This window comes from Peromyscus californicus, unplaced genomic scaffold (assembly GCF_007827085.1).
Source record: "Peromyscus californicus insignis strain IS unplaced genomic scaffold, ASM782708v3 Scaffold_9__1_contigs__length_137607984, whole genome shotgun sequence".
Classification (NCBI taxonomy): Eukaryota; Metazoa; Chordata; class Mammalia; order Rodentia; family Cricetidae; genus Peromyscus; species Peromyscus californicus.
In genome coordinates this window covers 97,142,339-97,163,260 of record NW_026294617.1, presented here as the reverse complement: position 1 = coordinate 97,163,260, position 20,922 = coordinate 97,142,339, and the positions used below count along the sequence as shown (strand labels likewise).

At 41.1% G+C, this 20,922-nt stretch overlaps 1 long non-coding RNA gene across 5 annotated transcripts in view; it reads right to left on the bottom strand.

Annotated features, from left to right (window-relative positions):
- The window catches only part of LOC128106078 (uncharacterized), a 94,844-nt gene that overhangs the window by 66,590 nt on the left and 7,332 nt on the right, over positions 1-20,922 (bottom strand). For all 5 annotated transcript variants that reach the window (XR_008216587.1, XR_008216590.1, XR_008216588.1 and 2 more), the window contains exon 2: positions 16,820-16,960. This is a non-coding gene — a long non-coding RNA (uncharacterized LOC128106078). The remainder of the gene's footprint in view (positions 1-16,819; positions 16,961-20,922) is intronic.

Below are 20,922 nucleotides of genomic sequence, written 5' to 3'. Positions count from 1 at the left end.
ATGTACAATTTTGTATAGAAATTCCTTGAGAGAAGAAACTTTTAATTTTTTTGCGGGGGCAGTGTATCTGGCCCATTATACAGAACCTATCATTGGGGTTCCTTGTCTCAATGACAAATGAATGTCTAAATAATGAAAACTTCAAATAGAATGACATTGGCGTTCCTTGTCTCAATGACAAAGGAATGAATGTCTAAATAATGAAAGCTCTTCACATGGTGATGTTTCACTGAGAAGCTATGTCATTTCACACACACACACACACACACACACAAACACACACACACACACACACACACACACACACACGCATACATCACATACCACACACATACCAGCAATAACAATACATACACAACATTCACATACAACACCAATAATACACACCACATCACACACACACACACACATACACCACATCACATCACATACACACACACAAACACACACACATACACACATACCATACACACACCAATGATAACAACACATACACAACACACACATACAACAACAACACCAATAATACACAACGTAACACACATGATCTGGAAATACTGCCTTTCTCATTATCTCAAATAATTTCTGGTTCCTTTAATCACTGCTAAAATGTTAACAGCTCTCTTTAATGCCTAGTCAATAAGCAGATTAAAACATAAATGCCACTAAATATGCTTTAAATATCATCTCCATTGAAATATTTCTAAGTTCTGTATCCTCTTAAAATAATCCCCATTCAAAATTGAGAGGAAATGTCATCCATATGAGGTTCTTCAGAATTTAAGCTCTGATTACACAAGGAATTAGGTGCTATAGCTTCAGAAATCATATAATTAAAGAACTAACTGAGTTTGTTGATGACATTTTTAAGCCTAGAAAGCATTCATCAGGGTTACAGTGAAATCTCACAGTTAAGGAACTTTGTACACACTGAGTAGATTTTTAACACAATTAACTAGATACCTTGAGTAGGAAAGCTGAATGGCAAGGATACAGAAAGCACCATAAAGCCGACCACAATGGCCTCAATATTGTGAAGGACTATCATCAGCTCTGGCTGTTTTCACAGGGAAAGAGTGACAGGTAGAAAGAAATACATTGAAAGGAAGTAACTTTCAAGGAAACAGTGATCTACTAAACAAATCAAGTTGCTTCCAGTATGGACCAATGAGCTTTTTTCAATTATTATTCATCGCTCATCACTCTCAAAGTGATACATAAACAGGATGCCTTTCATAGGGTCTCATGAGAAATAAGATTGTCAGGTGAATGTCAACAGAAGGGTCTCGATATGCATTCAGTCTGGTGCAGCAGGAGGGAGATTTGGTTGGATCTTTTCTACATTATCAAAGCCACTCAAAAATTCTTTCAACAAAAAGATCTATCTTTTTCGAATTTCAGATGAAGGGGAAGGGAAAGGGGCCTATTTCAAAAAAATAAATTTTACCTTTCAGAGGCTGGAGAGATTGCTTTGTGGTTAAGAGCATTTGGTACTCCTTCAGAGCACCCAGCTTAGCTCCCAGCATCCATATTAGGTAACTCCTCTAGGGGATACAATGCCCCTTGGCCTCTAAGAGCATCTGTATGCACATGGTGCACATAAACTCATACATGCACACATAGTACACATAAATAAAAATGAATAAATAAGTATTTTTTAATCTATCGTTCTAAGGCCTATTCTGGGGCCCTGATAAATAATGTGCTGAAAGATTAATAAGAGCAAGACAAGCATGTACATTATTAGCATGATCATTGGGTATATATGCAGAAAAATGCAGTCATTAAATGTTATATCAAAGGCTACTGAGAATGTGAACTGACGTGGCATCTTAATAGAAACAAGAAATATTCAGGGAAGTGACAAAATAAAGGTAATTATACTCAGAGTAATAAGGAATGCAAACTCTGGAAGGTAAATATGGAAAAAACTAATTGTATCAGTCACTCTTCTGCTACTATAATAAAATATGCAAAATAATCAACTTATTAGGAGGAAATGTTTTGGCTCATTACTTCGGAGACTTCGGTTCATGACTGATGGACTCAGTGGCTCTGGGCTTATGATGGGAACATACACACGATCATCAACTCCCAACAGCATCAAACTAGGGACAAAGCCTTCAACTCTTGGGCCTTTGGCGCGCATTCATATCTAGTCAGTAGCACTGTAATGAAAGGTAATGAGGAACTGTCTTAGTCAGTGGATGTTAAGGTCCAGCTGGCTGCCAAGTTTCCATTTTCCACATGGCTATGAATCTTCTGTGGCAATGGGGTTTTTTAATCTGTCCTTCATCCTTAGAAGTGTCTGCTTTTAGTCAGGTGAAAGGCGTCCCTAGGAAGCTTCTCTCCATGTCCGTTCATCTATTTTTCCTCCAGCTCTAAATAATCCTAATGTCAAAATGGCATGTTTTAGGTGGTATTATGTGTTTCCCCACATACTGATGAAAAAATTATTTCCAATAACCAGCAACTGTAAGTTCCTAAAATATGTAATTTGCTAAAATCCTGTTATGGCTTGGACCTTAAATGTTCCCAGTTAATGGTGCTATTGGGAAAGTATGGTGGTTTGAATGAGAAATGTCTCCCATAAGCATAGAGATCAGAATACTTGGCCCCAGTTTGTGATGTTGTTTGATGAGGTGATGCAGATTTGATCCAGAACATACATAATCAGCAAAGACTTTAAGAGTCCATAAACTCACCCTTCTTCTAGTTTGCTCTCTCTCTCTCTCTCTCTCTCTCTCTCTCTCTCTCTCTCTCTCTCTCTCTCTCTCTCACACACACACACACACACACACACACACACACACATACACACACACACACACACACACACACACACACACACACACACACATACACTATCTCTCTCTCACACTCTCCTTGGTGTCTATGGTTGAAGAATGTTATCTCTCAGCTTCCTGCTTTTTCTGCCATGGCTGTCTTTGATGCTGTGGCTTCCCTGCCTTTATGGACTGTAGGCCTCTGCAACAGTAAGCCAAAATAAATTTCTTCCACAAATTGTTTTGGTCATGATGTTTTATTGCAGCACCAAAGGTAACTACTAGAGATAGGGTAGATATTGAGAGGGGACTAACCTAGTTGGAAGAAGCAAGCCATCGTGTTGTGCCTTTGAACACAGTCTCTGTCTTCACTGGCATGATTTTCTGCCATGTCATTAGCCAAGAACAGGGAAACTTCTGAAACTGCAAATCAAATTGATCCTTGAGTACCCTGTCACAAAGAAGGAAATCTGACTAACGTGGTCCTACAAAGGTTGACTTAAACTCACTGATCTATCTATTAATACTTGCCAATGTTGGCATCTTGCAGACATACATTAGCCTACATAATTACGGACAGCTTTCCAGTGTCCATAGAGCATGTGGTCTACAGATGAGCTCCAGGAAACAGAATTCAAACTCTAATATTTTTCATTTGCCAGATCTATTGCCTTTTCATATTTTTATATTATTCTTTCTCCCCAACCAAATGCAGAAACCCATTCAGCATTTCTCCCTTTGAGCAGGTAATTTATTATTGTTTGGTCACAGATGATGGTGTGCAGAGATTGATGTCATGGGAGGTGATCTCTTTCATTTTGCAAATGAAGGAACCCACTACAGAATGGTTAAAGTAGCCGGGTTATGTCATTCTACTAGGTCAGGCTCCTTACTACACAACCTCAAGTTACCATACTCTAACATAGAAGCTCAGAAAACACTGTTCCAAACCATGGTACCTGTGAGTGCTGAGCACTTTTGAAAGAAAAGAAATTAGAAGGTAGTAGAAGCCCTTCAAAAGGGGAAACTTTCTAACCTTCTATTGTTTCTCTCCTGTATCCCAAACACAGGGACAGGCTGTGTCTGGAATTTCTTTACTTGTCTGAGGATTGCTCTTCTGAAAGAAGAACAGTCATCTCACACTGTCCCCACAGGACTCTCAGGGAGAGACCAGGAATGATGAGTAACAAAGAGAAGAGGCTGAAGGCTCGTGACTTGCACAGTCACAGTTCTTGTCTATTGTGGGAGCCTATCTGGGAGATAGTTTATCTGCGCAACCTAATGCCAGTTTGTTTGCAGGGAAGTTCTATCCCCAGCTTCCCCACACTGTGTCTCCACCCCCTCAGCAGCTAAAAAGAATTTTGTCCTGAGCTATTGTCTGGCTTTTTGGAATCCTTCCTGTCTTCTAAAAATTATTTTCCTCTACCTTTCAGAAATTGGCTGTATTCCTTTATCTCCTTCTTCCCTGTGAAAAGGGACATACAGTTTTCTACATCAAATTATTCACTTTCCTGTCATGCCTTTGTCACTTAAATTAACATGTCTTTTCCTCTTAAGAATCTGTCCATTGTCAGTTTGTAACAAAGGACCTAAAGGTACAGGAGGGAAAACTTCCCTATTCAGAGGCATTCCTCAAACAGAAAGACTCAGCATTATTGGAATTATAGCTCAAGAAAGCCCACCTTAATGAATAAGATGCAGCACAGGTCCAGCCTATCACCCACTGCCATAGTCTTCTGTTAATTCCGTAGGTCAAGAAGAAAACCACAACCACAATCTTATGCCACATTTGAAGCAAGCTTTAATTAAACACTGTCCAGAGTGGTGGATTCTGGCAAGGTCCATCACTGAGTTCTCAGGAAATGGCTACGAGTCATGTTTCCCATGGGTTCGAGAAGGCAAACCCTACAATTCATTGCATTTCCTATCAGGTCCAACCAGGGACAAACATACATTCTAATGTATTTTCTGCCCATAGACCTTCCACCCACATGTGATCAGGTGTATCCGGTGCAGATAGATCAAACAAACATAAGACAAACAGAAACTTATTCTTAACTGTCTTAACTGCAAACAGAACCCTTAACCCACATAGTATATTTTCCTGTTTGGATCTCACACTTCCTAGAAGGGTTGCTATGCTTGTCTACAAAGACACCTTTGGCTAAGCTTCATGAAGGTACGAAATAGGCTGGCAAGGCCCAGATCATCATTAAGGTCCCTTTTGGAGCAACTTGATTTGAAAGGATAAGAGGGGGCTTTAGGAGTCTCTGGAGATCACAGACATCTGGGATTCTTGAGACTGAATTACTTGAACCTGATAGTAACTCAAGAGGAAAGGTCACAGAGGTTCAGGTGAAAAATTCATGATTTCCAAATGTCAGCTAAGATTTGGATAAGCATCTGGCTTTGGGGTATATATTTGAAAATGAATAAGCATTGAAATCTGCAGGATTCATACTCACTAGACCTAACGCACCCAGGATTTATCAGCCAAAAAGGAACACTGGTTATGGCACAGATTCCATATGTGTTCTAGTCATTTACGTACAAACACAAAGCAGCACAGATATGTATGTCTGTATACATACGTTAACAGATCTATGAACAATCCACACACACACACAAACATGTGTTTGTTTCTATGTATTTCATGTAAATGCATGTAGGCTCATGTTTGTGTGTGTGTGTGTGTGTGTGTGTGTGTGTGTGTGTGTGTGTGTGTGTTTAAATATTCCAAAACATTGGGCCAGTTGGCCATGCATCCACTTTCTCTTGGAAAAGATTTGCTTCATATCTAATAGAAATATACAATCTGGTTAAATGTTGCTGGTAAAATGTCTAACACATGGGTGGATTGAAATTGTGAACAAGTGAAGAATACTAAAGCAGTCTGATGGAGAGAGGTCCTTTGAAGGGAGGCCAGAAAACAACATTCCATTCCAAAGAGAAAGGATACGCATCTATTGTTTCTCCAGCTGGCTAAGCAAGGCAGGGTTGTTTCCTACTAAACAGTCTCATTAACATAAGCATAACTACAGGGTAAGTTTTCTAGCTCATTCCAAGTGAATTCAAAGGGGTGGGGGAAGAAAGATGCCATTAATATGCACAACTCATGCAGACAATGATATGAAGCTAATTCATTTCATCATATTATCACCATAGCATATTAACTTAAAAGAAATAATAAGACAACATGGAAATGTTTGCATATTAGAGAGAATTCTCGTTGTACCCTATTAGCACCGTATCGTATTAGTATTGCATTAGGCTACCATGCCGCAATGCTAAAATGATGAAATCCCACTGTGAAAACTGATATTGAATTCTTGTAATGTTTCAGAATCATTTTTAGCACTGCATATAAATAATTCATGTGAGCAGATCTAATGAATTGATGGAAGAAAAAAAACATCCCTTGGCATTGTGAGCATATTTATGAATGTAAAGTCACGAGCGAGGCGCTTTCTCATGGAAGGTGGGCAGGGGCTGAAGTGTGACAGCTATCCCAGAATCAGTTATTAATATAATGAGGAATTCTAGGTCAAGTCCAGTGGAAATATTTCTGAATGCACATTTCCTTCTAGGAAAGTAGTACAATGTTGGTTAGCATTCTCCTGTCTTTTCTGAACCTCTTTCATAGATCAACTGAGGTAGGTGCCCTCATTCACAGATAACCATCTATGCAGAATCAAATTGATATTTTAAAAAAAAATCAGAGAGTGAACGCTTTGTGCTCCCAAAGTCTTTGTTCAAACTGTTGTAATAATCTGATTTCCCATCTACCTCCACCATTGGACTGTGCATCCTTTAAAGTCAGGAATCATAATTTATTCATATTTGTTATCTTAACCCCCAACACAATGCATGACCCATAATAGGTTCTCGATAAATATTGAATGAATGGATGAATGAATGAATGAATGAATATGTTGATCCAATTCCAAAGATTCTAATTAAAAAGTTGGAATCAAGGTGAGAGTGGGTCATTTACATTTAAATCTGGTTGTTTTTCGAAATTAAATCTTTATTTGCAATGTTGAATTCCGTCAAAGGTGGTTCAGAGAGGCATTCTAATTCCAGAGTTAGCCACAATTGTTTAAGTTCCTGCTTTAGATTAATGGCTTTTGGGTTTCTTATACGACATATTGCATATTGGTGTCAGCTGCTTGCAGAGAAGTAATCCTAACGCAATTTTAACTCCCCAGGATGGCGATTTCCTGCAAGAAGAGCTGTGGTGCAGAGCGTGTTCCTCTACATAGAAATATCGCTGGCAGTTACTGGGAATTGCAGGGCGGAAGCCAATGACCTGTTTTCAGTTTTCTGTGTGGCTGGCTCCTGGGCACTGTCATTCTTTGCTTTTTCTCTCTGGAGTTTGCCACACTTACATTTCCAGATTCCTTTTGGCCTATTTCTTGCTCTCTGCTCAGTGGACAGATCACACCCAGCTCTGGTTCCCTGCCTTCTTTCTACAAATGTTACCTATTTTAAAGCTAACGAAACTTGAAAAGAATAACTAAATACTTTCCTGGAAGGAAGAAAAGCGGGGAGGGTCTGCTTTTTCTCTTCTGGGAAAAGGAAATGTTCAAAGATAGGACTAAGGGAAGATATTTCATTTTCTAACACAGGCATTCTGTGAGTGCACACCACACACACACACACACACACACACACACACACACACACACACACTTCAGCTACAGTTTTGAGTGTTCAACATACCATACCTCTGAGTCATAACCCAAAAAGGGTCTTTATCATCAACTAATGCCATGATAGGCCTCCCACCATAGCTTTTATGAACAATGGCTACATGGCTAAAAGAAACATCATTTGTCCTATGACGGAGAGCTTCTGCAGCAGGTATGGGTATATGACTTACTATTATAAATGGAGCCCATTCATGTTTCCTGCTTTCTCTGTAGAATGGACTCTCTCAGTCCTTATCACAATTTGGACTGCCTTTGATTTCTAAAGAAACAGTTCCTCCTGCCTCAGAGAGATTTTGGCTCAGCAGTTAGGGTCCAGTGTGGTCACTGTCACAAACCTTCCACTAAGCCAGCAACCTCCCGGTTCTTCTGTCTTAATCTTAAAGAATGAAGTTCACAGAACACACAAGATGAGTTTTAGAAAGAAGTTCATTCAGATTCACATGTGGGAGCTTAAGGGAAAAAAGAACGTGGAGCTTCTAATTAGCAGGAGGAGGCTCAGGAAACAGAGTGCTTTTCTGAATTATTCAGAAAAGTCTGTTTCCTTTTTCTTTCTTCTACCTCTTCTCTAGGAACACTTTCCTGAACACTTTGGGATGTCCCTCCAACATTTCTCTAAAGCCCCCTTCTCTGCTAACGTCTCTTTCCCTGTCATGCATCTGACCTCCACGCCACCTTAAATGGCATGGCTGTCGTGCCACCTTAAATGGCATGACTGCCTTCCTTTTTCTCTTCTACTCTCCCCTGTGCCACAGCTAAAGTTAACAGCCAGCCTGCCTTGGAGTTCTTTCTTTTAAGTTCAAAATAAAATTGTTCTTCAGCTTCGACTTGAGTCCATTCTTAAATTATTTTAATTGAGGCTAAAGAACCCCAAAGGGATCCATGATTTTTCCTGTATCAGTAACAATCACTGTCTGAAGCTGAGCTTTGAATGGAAAAGTGGTATACCTATTCACCATTCTCTGATGTGCGAACACAACTGATGCTTTTCCCTCGTCCTCCCCACCCACTGAGGAATTGCACATAGACTGACAGAGAGTAATATTCGGGTAGTATTCAGATATGTTAATATGGATTAGAATTAAAGTGAAACTTAACCACATTTGTTTCACCAGTAAAAAACCATTTTATAACTGCACACTTCAAAATTCAACCGACAAATGAAAATGTTAGCCGAGTTTGAAAAAGTTAAAATTAGGGAAATGATCATCAATAATACACAGTGCCCCTTAAGCAACAAGTTTCAGTGTTCTGCAGACAGGCAGATTTGGGTTTTCCTGCAAACCTTATGTGGTTCACAGATCACTTACTGAAGTTGTATCCAGGATTATCACAAAGAGGAAAGTGGGAAAACGCTTGGCTTGGCTTTGGAAAGCCTGTTCTCCAGTTCCCCTCCTTGTCTCTACCCTGCTTCTCTATGACTTGGATGAACAGAGTTATAGCAACATTTTGCCCTGCTTTTCATTTTCCTTTTTGTCTGTGGTCTGTGTATCCTTTATTTGATTTCATTCCCATTTAAAAGATCTGGAAAAAGAGACTCAAAGAAAACAGAGCTCTGAGTGGAGGGACGTGGGTCCAGCGAAGATCTGTCTGGTTCCAGAAGCAACACTCTGAACCCTTCCTTCACTACACTTTATAAATAAGGGCTAAATCGCATCAGCAGGTTGCAAACCAAAAACACGTCTGAGATGGGTTAAGTAATCACCAATTCCTCATTCAGCCTTTCAAGATGAAGAACCTGAGTGTAGGTTGTTCATCATTCTTTGCCCACAAATGTAGAGTTGCTGAAACAGGTCTGGGGTTTCCCTGGGTCTCCAGAACTGGGGGAGGCGGGAAGAAATACTGGAGAAGTTAAAGTATTCTCTCCTGTTTAATAGCTCTCCTTCTGGAACATCATCAAACAGATACTCATGCTCAGGAAATTCCAAGAAAGCTAACCTCTGTGCTTACTGCAGAGAAAGGTGTGGCTTATTGTCTTGGGCAAAGATTGCCTTGCACCTCAAGTTTGGTGATGACTAAATATATAGCTTTGAACAAGAGTCTTCGTTTCTTTAAATTTGGAATCAGTAAAACAGAAATAATGACTAATTCATAGAGCTGTGAAAAATAGATGAGATCATTAGTGTCTGGCACGTAGCAGTACCCAGCAACTGTCAATTCCCTTTTCTTTCTTCACCCAGCTGCTAGATGACCTGCATCTGAGCTGACGCATATCCATGTTCACAAATTCTCCAGACAGCCATAGGGCTCTGTGCACTGGCAGTCCAAAACCCTATCTCCACCACGGTCATAGGATTCCTAGTGGGGCAGAGGGTCCTGGGGGAAGACAGTGGGGACAGCCAGGCTCAATGTACAGACTTCCACTTTCAAATGGTACAATTTTCTCAGCTCAGAAGCATCAGTTAAACCCACACAGCTTTAACAGTCGAATAGTCTTCTATCTCACTAGTAAGAATAAGCCCCAATGGTGTCTTTCTCAGTGTGGCTGTCCCATAAAGCCAAATTCTCTTTTCTTTCTTATTCCCCAGTAAAGCCAGCTTCAGTTCTGATTCATAAACAATTCCAAACTGAGCAAAATGGCCAAGCGTTAAACTCCAGTCAGCTTAAGAAGAGGTGGCTTCCCATATGGAGCATGTGCACCAGGTCATTCTAATGCAGGTAACCACCCATCCTAAGCTCTGAGAAGTGGGCCCTAATGTGAAGGAACAACTATCACTTTTGAGAAACCAATATCAAGTCTCAAATGTTGATCTTGATCTGGGCTCCCAAACCTACTTAAGTTGACAATCAAGATTAACCACCACAACAACCCTATATACCATCACAATCTCTCACAGTGTTTCATCTCTCAATTAATCAAGATAGAACTAACATCATCTCAGCAAGAACCTGCTTTTAATTGGATGTATGAGCAATATAGTAGTTACAATGTAGAGTTATTATCCTAGATTGTTTATGCTTGCCATAATAGTTTCAGCTAGATGTCTCTATGAAAATGTCAAAATTATTTTTGATGTAACAAAATGCTCTTCAATAACTAATAAAGTATTCATTAATATCTTATGTTGCCATCATGTCATTATTGGTTCTAATAATACCTAATTGCAATAATAAATACCCAATTTTAGGGATTTGCTTGTTTTCTAATTAGACATTTTTCACAGTTCTATTCTTTAATTATTCATGAGTAATTATTGTTATTCACAAAATAGAATTATCGCTAAGCCTGTAGAAACTGCAGTTAGCTTCCTACTGAAAAAAGGAATTAAACTTTTTCTGTTTTATGTTCTAATTAACTTTTTTCACTATTTTATGGAATTACTCAAAACATTGTTGAAGAGCAATATAAAGTAAAGCTGATAACTCAAGACATTTTTATAATTACAAATATACTGTGGGGAAGTGTAAAGAATCATATAATTGGGTTTCTATTCCCATGTGTTTGTTTGGAATCTACTAAGCTGCTCTGAAAAGACTTGAGTCATCAGGGTTTGCTGCTGGGCAACCCAAGTCCTGGTTATGATATGGTGAGGTGCTGTACTAACCACACAGCACAGAGCCTTGCTGTGCCCACCCAGGCTTCACCTCCCTTCTCACTGGCTCACATAGATGTGACTCCCATCCACATGGCATGTCGACACTCTCCCAGCTGGAAACTCCACCATCCTTTCTCTGTGTATATTCTTTCCAGAATAACCTCCCTGCTCTTCAGCTTCAAGGAATTGTACTCTCCAATTCAAGTAACTATTTCTCCCTGAAACTGTCTTGACATCTTTATGAAAACTCTTTCCTATTCTTCATACATTATAAATGTGCCTCTGCCACCTATAACACTGGGCTTCCTACCATGTCTCCATGACACTATGCACTGAATTTTGGGCATCCTAGTGGATGATATGTATGTGTATATTTATATATGTGTACATGCATGTATACATTTGTCTCGTGTGTATATATGTTTACATGTGTGTATAAATGTGTGTGAGTATATGTTTTATTTGTAAGTATGTATGTATATTTTCACACACACACACATTCATATGTCTAGGAAATCCTCTCTTGAATGCATAGGAGTCAACTAACTCCAAGTTTAATAATCCCTTCAAAGTTCTTTTTGCCATATAATGTAACAGGTTCTGGAAACTGGGATGTTAATATCTTAGTGCTGGCAGGAGGAGGTCAATTATGTAAGCTACTATATCTGGGGTTACATTTAAAATTAACTCAAACAAGCTATGAGCTGGGAGCTTGGAAGTGGGACCCTGCCAGAGGAAATAGGTCACTGGGAAACTGGGGACAGGTCTTTGACAGTATCTTGTCTTTGGTTCCTTCCTCCTTCCCTCTCTCTGCTTCCTGTGTGGCCTGAGGAAAACTCTCCTCCACCTTATACTTCTGCCACTATTATGTTCTGTCCAAACTCATGGGGTCAAGCACTCTTGGACAAAGCCCTCAGACATCAACAAAATAGAATAAAGCTTTTAACCCTTTAATTTTTTTCTCTCAGATGTGTCCAGCACTGGGAAGCAAAAATAACTAATCTGATAGCTCTGGTTTGTTTTTCCCCAAATGATTCTCCTGCTCCTCTGGATGGCCGTAGCTTAAGAACACCTCATCCAGTTCAGCTTCTCACCGAGCAGATAGAGAAACAGAGGTAGAGAAAGGCTAAACTAAACCCCGAGGATAGTGAGTACCCAGGCCGGGCCGAGGAGGGCAGCAGAAACCACCTCTTAACTGCCCCCTGCAGCACTCCCTGCTGCACAGTGAATTCAAGAAAAGTGGGGGAGACCTGTCTGCAGTTAGAAGCTGTCCAGGTGATCCCAGGTAGTCAGCTGGTGAGAGATGACTCAGATGTGAATTCCCTGCTGGCTCCCATTTTCATCCCCTTGGGCAGTGTGTAGGAGAGGAATGACTGCATGAAGAGAGGGTTGTCAAAGAAAATATCCCGGCTGATCTATTTTAGTTAAAACAGCGTTTTCCCCCCAGGTACTGTGAGATTGCTTGTCTGTCAGGGTGTTGGCCTTGAGCGGGAGCTGGGCACCAGGGAAGGTGTTTTCAGCGGAGGGAGAAAATAGACATAAAAAGGGGGGCTGAGCCACAGGGTGCTGGGGGGGAGAGGGAGCAAGCGCCGTGGGCTCAGCGGTGTGCTCTTCTTTGCAAATATCTCTGGGCTAGAGCAGAGCCTCATCTCAAAGCAGCACTGGTGGAAATTAGCATTTCTCACATCCCAGGATTCCTCTACTGTTATTCAAAGTATTGCACTAAATTCACTCAAGTTGTTCTTAATTTTGTCATGGGTTTCTGTTCATTAAAATCGAGGCTGCTCTCAGGAGAAGGGAGTGAATCTAAACCAAATTCCAGATGTCTGGCCATGTCTCTAAGCAGTGATGGTGGTGAGTAAGGTCCACAAACACATCTGGATGTACCTGAAGGCAGCTATGGCAGGGTGAAGCAGAGGTTCTAATGAGATAGATAGAAAAATCACAGAGAACAGACATTTGAAAAAGAAAAATGTTTGTTAGTGAGCTGTATACAGGGATCGGATGTTTCCCCTCACTGGTTCAAAATTCTTAACCTGAGAGAGATGGCTCTTCCCTCAAGGCAGTTAACTTCTCAGTATGGGACCAACTATCTTGGGTATCAACATTTAACTGAATTTCTTGTTTCTCAATTAATGTAGCAAACATCCACAAATGCTCCCCTACTCCAACTTTAATATATCCCTGGACTCCTTCTTTTAGGAAAGTTGACTTCAAAATGTTGTGATCCTTCTCTTTTCTGGACATAATCTTTAGCCAAGTCATCCTCATCTACATGACCTTGCCCCAACAGTGTTCACCTAGAACAGCACACAAGCAGGGTTTATTGCTGAATTGCTCCCGATGGATGACGTTCATGCACGGCTTTCCCATATGCTCTAGTTCTTGGGGCAGACCCTCCACTATTTGCGCTAGTTTCTCCTCTGTTTGCTTCTTCTGGGTAAAGAGACACAAGAACTCACTGTCTACTACTCAGTGAAAATTTGGAGAAAGACACTGTGTCTTTTGGAAAGAAGTTCCTATTAAGAGCTGAAACAGGCCCTGCATGTGTTTAAACCAAGTGACAATAAAATCTCAAGCTCCATTTCTTGAATCTTCTTTCATCAACGATTAGTTCATGTGCCTTCATAAATTTTCTGTTTCCTATATTCTCGCTTGTTCTCTATCTCATTAGAAGCCCGTTAGATCATCTAAAAGTAACAAAAAGAAAATGATTCTCTGATGTGTCTGAGGAGAGAACTCTCTCTGGATGTTTCCAGTTGTGTGCGGAAGTGACGGAATCTATCGGAGAAGAGAAAGGGCAATGGAAAAGGCGAGAATAATACTTTTCTAATTACTATGATCGAGTACTTGGCAAGAAGCAACTTAATAATGGTTTATTTTGGCTCATAGTTCATGGGATACAGTCCAGAGTGGGAGAGACAGCACGGGAGTGGAAATGACTCCTGCCAGTGACAGCAGGAAGCGCCTGGTCTCAGTGGACCAGGAAGTGAAGAACAGGGAATGCCTCTATTCAGCTGGTTTGTTCCTTTTGTTCCCCTTTTAAGCAAGACTGGGACTCCAGCCCATGGGACCATGCTGCCTATGTCCAGGTTGGATCCGTTAATCCTTTCTGGGAATACCCTCAGAGACACAGTCAAAGTTATTTCTCATTAATGTCCTAGATGCTTATTAATCTGATCAAGCTGACAACCAAATATGGCTATCATAAATAACTTAGAGGAGGAATGTTTAAGAATACAGAAACTATCTACTGATTAGAAAGACCTAAAGATAATTAATAGATATCTAGTGTATATGAAAGTAGCCTCCAGAAATGGATAGGAAGAAATAAAAATGACAGAAAATATGGATTATGGAATGAAAGATTATTGTTAGAATGTGCACCATGCTATGCTCATACAGCCATTTGAGGCCAAATATGAGACCCTGAGTTCAGATCCCCACTACTCATGTAAAAAGCTAAGCATGCTAGTATGTGCCAGTGCTGAAGAAAGAGTTAGAGACAGATGAATCTTCAAAGCTTGCTGGCAAGACAGTACAGCTGAATTGGCAGCATCCAGGTTCAGTGGGAAGCCTTCTCAATAAGAAAGGTGAGGAATGCTTGAAGAACACACCCAACATTAAACTCCAATGTGCAAACATGCACCCCAACACACATACACAGGCATACACACACACACAAAGAGAGAGAGAGACAGGGAGAGAGATTTAACACTCTTCAAAACCAGCTACAGAAATGTCAACACACTTTCAAGAAATATTTTAATGATGTAAACTTCAAACTGCCCCTGAACTTGAGCACAGCAAAATAATCTATAGACACACTTGAATGTACTTGTGTGATGACACTTAGGTTTCAGGAGCCTTGTTCCAGTGACTGTGAAACCAAATCTAGACCTACTTGAAAGTATGTTTTGTTATTCGGATTTGTTTAAACCACAGCTAACAGTCCTGGGAGCTCTGAAAGCATCACATCCCTCTTGGCTTTCAGTAGGCATCAACCCTTCCCAACTAGAGTATTCAGATGTTGATCAGCGCAGGACTGAATCTTATGAAAGGAACTGTGTGTCCCTCTAACTTGTACATCCGTAGGTAGGTTTGCTCTTCTCATTTCAACCAGTAGATAGTCAGCAGAAGCAGTGATGGGGTGCAAGACGTGATACTACAGAACACCAGACTATGCAATGGGGCAGCTTTTGGGGGGAGATATCCTTGACAGAGTTATCTGGGGGCATTATACTTGCCAAATGCTTTTAGTCCCTTTTCCAGTTTTCCCAGAATTTGAAATCTGAACAGATCAATCACCTAAAATGGTGACGGCATCAACATCTAAGTATCCCTTAAGTTTTACAGAATCCAGCACAACTGAATATCATTGTTTTGTTTTTTTTTATATTTACCTTTTATTATTCTTAGTTCTTTTTTTTAATAGTAAGAAATTTTCTACTCATTCTACATACCAACCACAGATCCCCCTCTCCTCCTCCCTCCCAAGCCCCAGTCTTCTCCCCAAACCACCCCCCATTCCTACCTTTTCCAAGGCAAAGCCTGGTATATTCAGCTGAGTCAGGTCCAAGACCTTCCCCCTGTATCAAGGCTGTGCAAGGTGTCCCACCATAGGCCCTGGGCTCCAAAAAGCCTGCCCATGCACCAGAGAGGGATCCCAATCCCACTGCCAAGGGGTCGCCTAAACAGTTCAAGTTAAACAACTGCCTCGACTATGCAGAATACCTAGCCCAGTCCCATGGGGCTCCACAGCTATTGGTCCACAGTTCAGGAGTTCCCACTAGTTTGTCCTGGCCTCTCTATACATTTTCCCATCATGATCTCGATATCCCTTGCTCATAGAACCCTCCTCTCTTTCATTGACGGGACCCCTGGAGCTCAGCCTGGAGCTCCGCCTGGCGCCCAGCGTGGATCTCTGCATCTCCTTCCATCAGTTACTGGATGATAACAGGGTATTTACCAATTTGATTACCAGAGTAGGTTCCGTCAGGCACTGTCTCCACTATTGCAAGTAGTCTAAGGTGGGGTTTGTAAAGACCCTCCTCAGTCATTAATACAACACACACAACTTGTGACACACAACTTGATGTCTGGTTGCAGAAACTATAAGAATTGCACCAGACATAGCGATGCAAGCCTGTGATTCCCAGCACTTAGAATACTGATACAGGAGGATCACGAGTTCAGGATTGACCTGGGTTAGCTAGTGATAGTTTGTCTCAAAACAATGAAACAAACAAATAAAAAACACAGGTGCTAACTGCTGGAGGTTGAGTTCCATGGTGATGAACATGGCCAGAGAACAAGGAGACACATGCCCTGCAGGCAGGAAAACTCTAGCTACGGTAGGACTCTTATAAAAGTCTTTTCCACACCCATGTTCCAAACACAGGTTTGAGGTGACAACCTTCTACACTCTCAACATGGCGAGACCATGACTACACCTGATTCTACCCTGTCAACTTGCATCTCCTAATACTGGCCTTGGAATGATAGACATCCCAGATCTTTCATTCCAATAACAAATATGCAGTCCCAAAATACTTTTTTAGTGTTTTTATTACATTTTAGCTTCAATGTGTTTTCAATGAAATAGAAAACATCATGTGCTCTGCTTTCCTCCCTCCAACCTCACCCCAACTACCCTCCATCAAACTCCTTCCATGGCCCCCTACTATCAAGTTGATAGTTCCCTTTTTCTTTTTAGTTACATACACATGCGTGTATACATATGCACAAATACCTACTGAGTGTGTTTTTGTTGGTGTGATGGGCTTACCATTCTGCATAAGACAATCCACAAGAAACTAGCTCTCCTTCTCCCAGCAGTCATGAGTCGCCTGTAGCTCTTTGTCTAGGGCTGGGATCCCGTGAAATTTTTCCTCTGGAAGGATTATTTTGAAATGGTTGTTTTCAGACACTATAGGTGATAAAAAAAATAAATAAATAAAATAAAAGAGCTCTGAAAAGTTACCCCTTCTTAAGAAAAATTTATATCTACAAAGAAAATCACAACTTGTAAAGGCATTTTTCTCTCTATGCCAAGAAGAAAGGGAAGACTAAAATGCCAGAGATTCTTGGAGAATAAGGAGATGGCTCAGTGGGTAAGAGCACTTGCTGTGTAAATATGAGGACCTAAGTTCAAATCCTCAGAGACCATGTATCCCCAGAGCCTACATAAAAAGGCAGGTGTGTGTTCATCTATGAACCTGTCACTGTAGAAGTCTGAGCCAGGAGGCTCTTTGGGGCTTGCTGGCCACCAGCCTAGCTCCAGTTAGGGGGAAAAAGCCTTTCTCACGGGAATAAGGTGGGGAGTAGTAGAGAAGACATCCAGCATCCTTCTCTGGCCTTATCTTGCCTCAGTTGTGCACATGTGCACAAAAGTGCAACACACACACACACACACACACACACACACACACACACACACAAATAAGTAAACACTACATAAACAAATACTAGAGATTCCTAATAAATAAAGAAGACATTGGCTTCCATCAGCATAACATACTTTATTTTTGTTTAATGATAACCAAGCACATCTCTCATTAGTTCTTTTTTAAAGTTGTTTTTTTTTTTCATTTATTTAGGTATTTTGTGGGAACATCGGTGGTGTGACTTGTATGGAAGAACAGGACAACTGTGGGAGTTGGTTCTCTCTTTCCACAACGTGGCTCCAAAGTATCAAACTCAGACCATTCAGCATAGAAGCAAATGCCTTTATCCTCTGAGCCATCCGCCTGACTACTCTCATTGGTTTTTTGTTCTAGAGAACAGTGGTATTTAAGACCGATGCATAAGATGATTTCCTGTACGTTTTCTTATTAGCATGGGATAACTACACATGATATTGCATTTTGCTATGGTACGGTGTAATATATTTTTGATCATATTCACCACCCACTACTCTCTTTGCTCCCCTTCCGCTCTCATGGATCCCTTTCCTATCCCCAACTAGAAAAAGCAACTGTGAGAGACCTACTTCAGGGCTGAGCCTCATGGCATGGTCCTACAATCACAGCTACTCAGCAGGCTGAGGCAGGAGGACTGCAAGTTCAGAGTCCATGGAAAGTACAGAATATCAAGGTTAGCGTGGGCGACCTCCTGAGAGTCTGTCTCCAGGGAAAAGGTCAAGAGAAGGCAGAATGTATAGGTCAGTGGGAAGCACTCACCTAGCACACACAAGACCGTAGGCCTGATCAGGCTCTAGGTTTCATCCCCAGCATCTTAAAAAAAAAAAAAAAAAAAAAAAAATACTCTGGAGGTTTACTGCTTTCTCCCGCTTGCTTCTCCTGTGTGTAGGAGTTGTATGTATTATTAAACCTCCATTTGTAGTTCCCTTGTTAATTTGTTTTGTCACAGGGAGTCCCAGCTTATGACTCACAAGGGATCGAGCAGAGAATTCTTCCTCCTTCCTGCCTGACAGCTCTATCTCCCCTAAACTCTGGTCAAGTCTACTGGGGTCTCTCTGAATTGCAGCCCTGCCTTCACGAGCTAGGAAAATGAAGGTTTGGAATGCCCTGTCCTTCAGTCTAATGCCAAGCAATTGCCTGTCTCAAGCTTAAGGAATTCTTTGCTGCTCTCTGTGCTCAGTCAGATGCTAAACCTATGACCATTGTTTTATCCATAAATGATTCGACCAGCCAGAAAAAAAGGAATTGTCCTCTCATGTGCCAGTATAACCAAGTGCATCTAGAAACTGGAAGTAGAATGCAATGAGTGTTGTGGTGGCCTTGGTTTCTTTATGTGTGTCAGGAGGAGGCTAATGCCTACCTCACTGGATCAGTGAGGGAATAGGAGACCCACAGCTAGGCCACTACACCCAGTGACTGGTACATGGTTAAATGCTCAATAAATGGGAGGTGTAAATGCAAAGCAGAATTTCCACCCAACATCTGAGGTTAGTGTCAGTCTCTGGCCTTCTTTCCCCACACTTAAATTAAATGTGAACTCCATTGTCCTTTGGCTTCACAGTTTTACTAACCACCTTGGACCAGCTCTAGTATGACAGTGAGATTCCAGGGTGAAAGCTTCTAGAAGCTGCACACCCTTGAGGGCAAAAAGAGTCAGTTATAATCATCATGCTTGTCAGCACAGCAGGATCCCTGCCTCTTACATCTGCCTGAGTGTGCTACTCGGGACAGCATTAGACAAGTATCATTTTGTCAATTAACCTTTTCCCATTCATGGTTTATTAAGGCCTGAGCAAATACATTTACTAAGCAGAGTGGGGCTTTTATTTTTTTTGACACAGTAGTTGCAGCTTCAAACACAATGTACCTGCACTTTCCCCTTACAACAGACCCAGTGGCATTTCTCTGGCAAATTGGATGACCTTGTGTCATGCTATGTAAGAAAATCATATTAATTTATAGAAAGCCTCGGTTTATTTAACATTAGGAGCAAAGGGTGCATGTGTTTTGCTCAGCTTTTCATATCCAATGGGTATGAGAAAGCAGAGGGTATTAGATGTTGCCAACGATCAGTGACTACTTACCCTTCTATAATCTCAATGCACTTGGCCTTCCTCACCAGCACCTGAAACCTATGTGCCACAGTGCACTTATGACTAAGATGCTAGCTGACATAAAAAGTCAAGCAGATGGGGCTGGGTCTTCTCAACACCCATGTTAAAAACCTTCAGTGGGATCATGTGCACCTGTAACCTCAGTGCTGTGGTGGCTGGAGGCATGATTGTTGCTGGGGCTTGCTGGCCACTAGCCAAGCCCTGGGATTACTGAAAGACCCTGGGCTCAGTGAAAGGCCCTGTCTTAGCAACACAAGGCAAAGAGTGCTAGAGCAGGATACTTGAACTGGATCCTTCTCTGGCCTCTAGAGAGGCTCTTGCACACACACACACACACACACACACACACACACACACACACACACACTCCACATTTATATATCACACTTACAAATTTTCTAAAAAGTAAAATAAACTGTAATTTCTTACTCTGTCTTACAAAATGCCCACAACACAGCCTTCTAATGAATATATAACAATAAATATTTTTGCTGACACTTTATAATGTACCAAATTGTGCTAAGTACTTTGTATCTATTCTTATACTTTAATCCTCAGAACAACTCAGGACAGAAAGTATTACTATTTCCATATTAAAAATGAAGAAACTATTAAAACTATTTTGTCAGTGATCAAGGCAACCAGAACCAGTTTGCCCTAACCAGCACATACTCTATGATGTCCAGTTCATACCTTCAATTCACAGCTTTGCCCATATCTCATCCTTCAAATGTATTTCAATTGTGATAACAACTAACAGATGCATCTATTTCAAAAGTAAAGACGGACGTGATGAGTAATGCTGGAGACGGTGCTAAAATCTTCAATACATTTACGGAGTTGGGAATATTGACATTATTTTGTGAGTATAACCTAAGGGGGGAAAATGTCTGAATGAAGTCAAGCAGACAGATATTGATCCAGCCTTGCTGATATGACAGAAGCATCAGTTCAAAATTCCTCTCCATGGAGGCATGAACAAGAAACAGAGCTCTTCTCCACTCCACCTTTCCTTTCTCCCTAAGGGGAAGTCCCTTACCCCATCACTGGTCCATCTCTTCCTGCTTCTATTCCCATGTGTGGATTCCAGAAGCCATACTGAAACCCGCTGCTTCTGCTATGTACTGGACACTGCCTTCTACTCGAACCCCCTGGCTTCCTCTCCTTTTCCTGCTGTCTCACTCATCCCTTGGGCATCCACACCCCCTCACTGGTAGGTAGTTTCTTCTCTCATTCTTTCTGTTCCTAACACTGTTGAATCAGAGCTTCAATTTTGAAATGATGTGATGTGACAGACTAGAAAGAAAGTACATGCTGATTTTCAAGTTCCCTGTTTCTTAATTTTAAAAAATAAG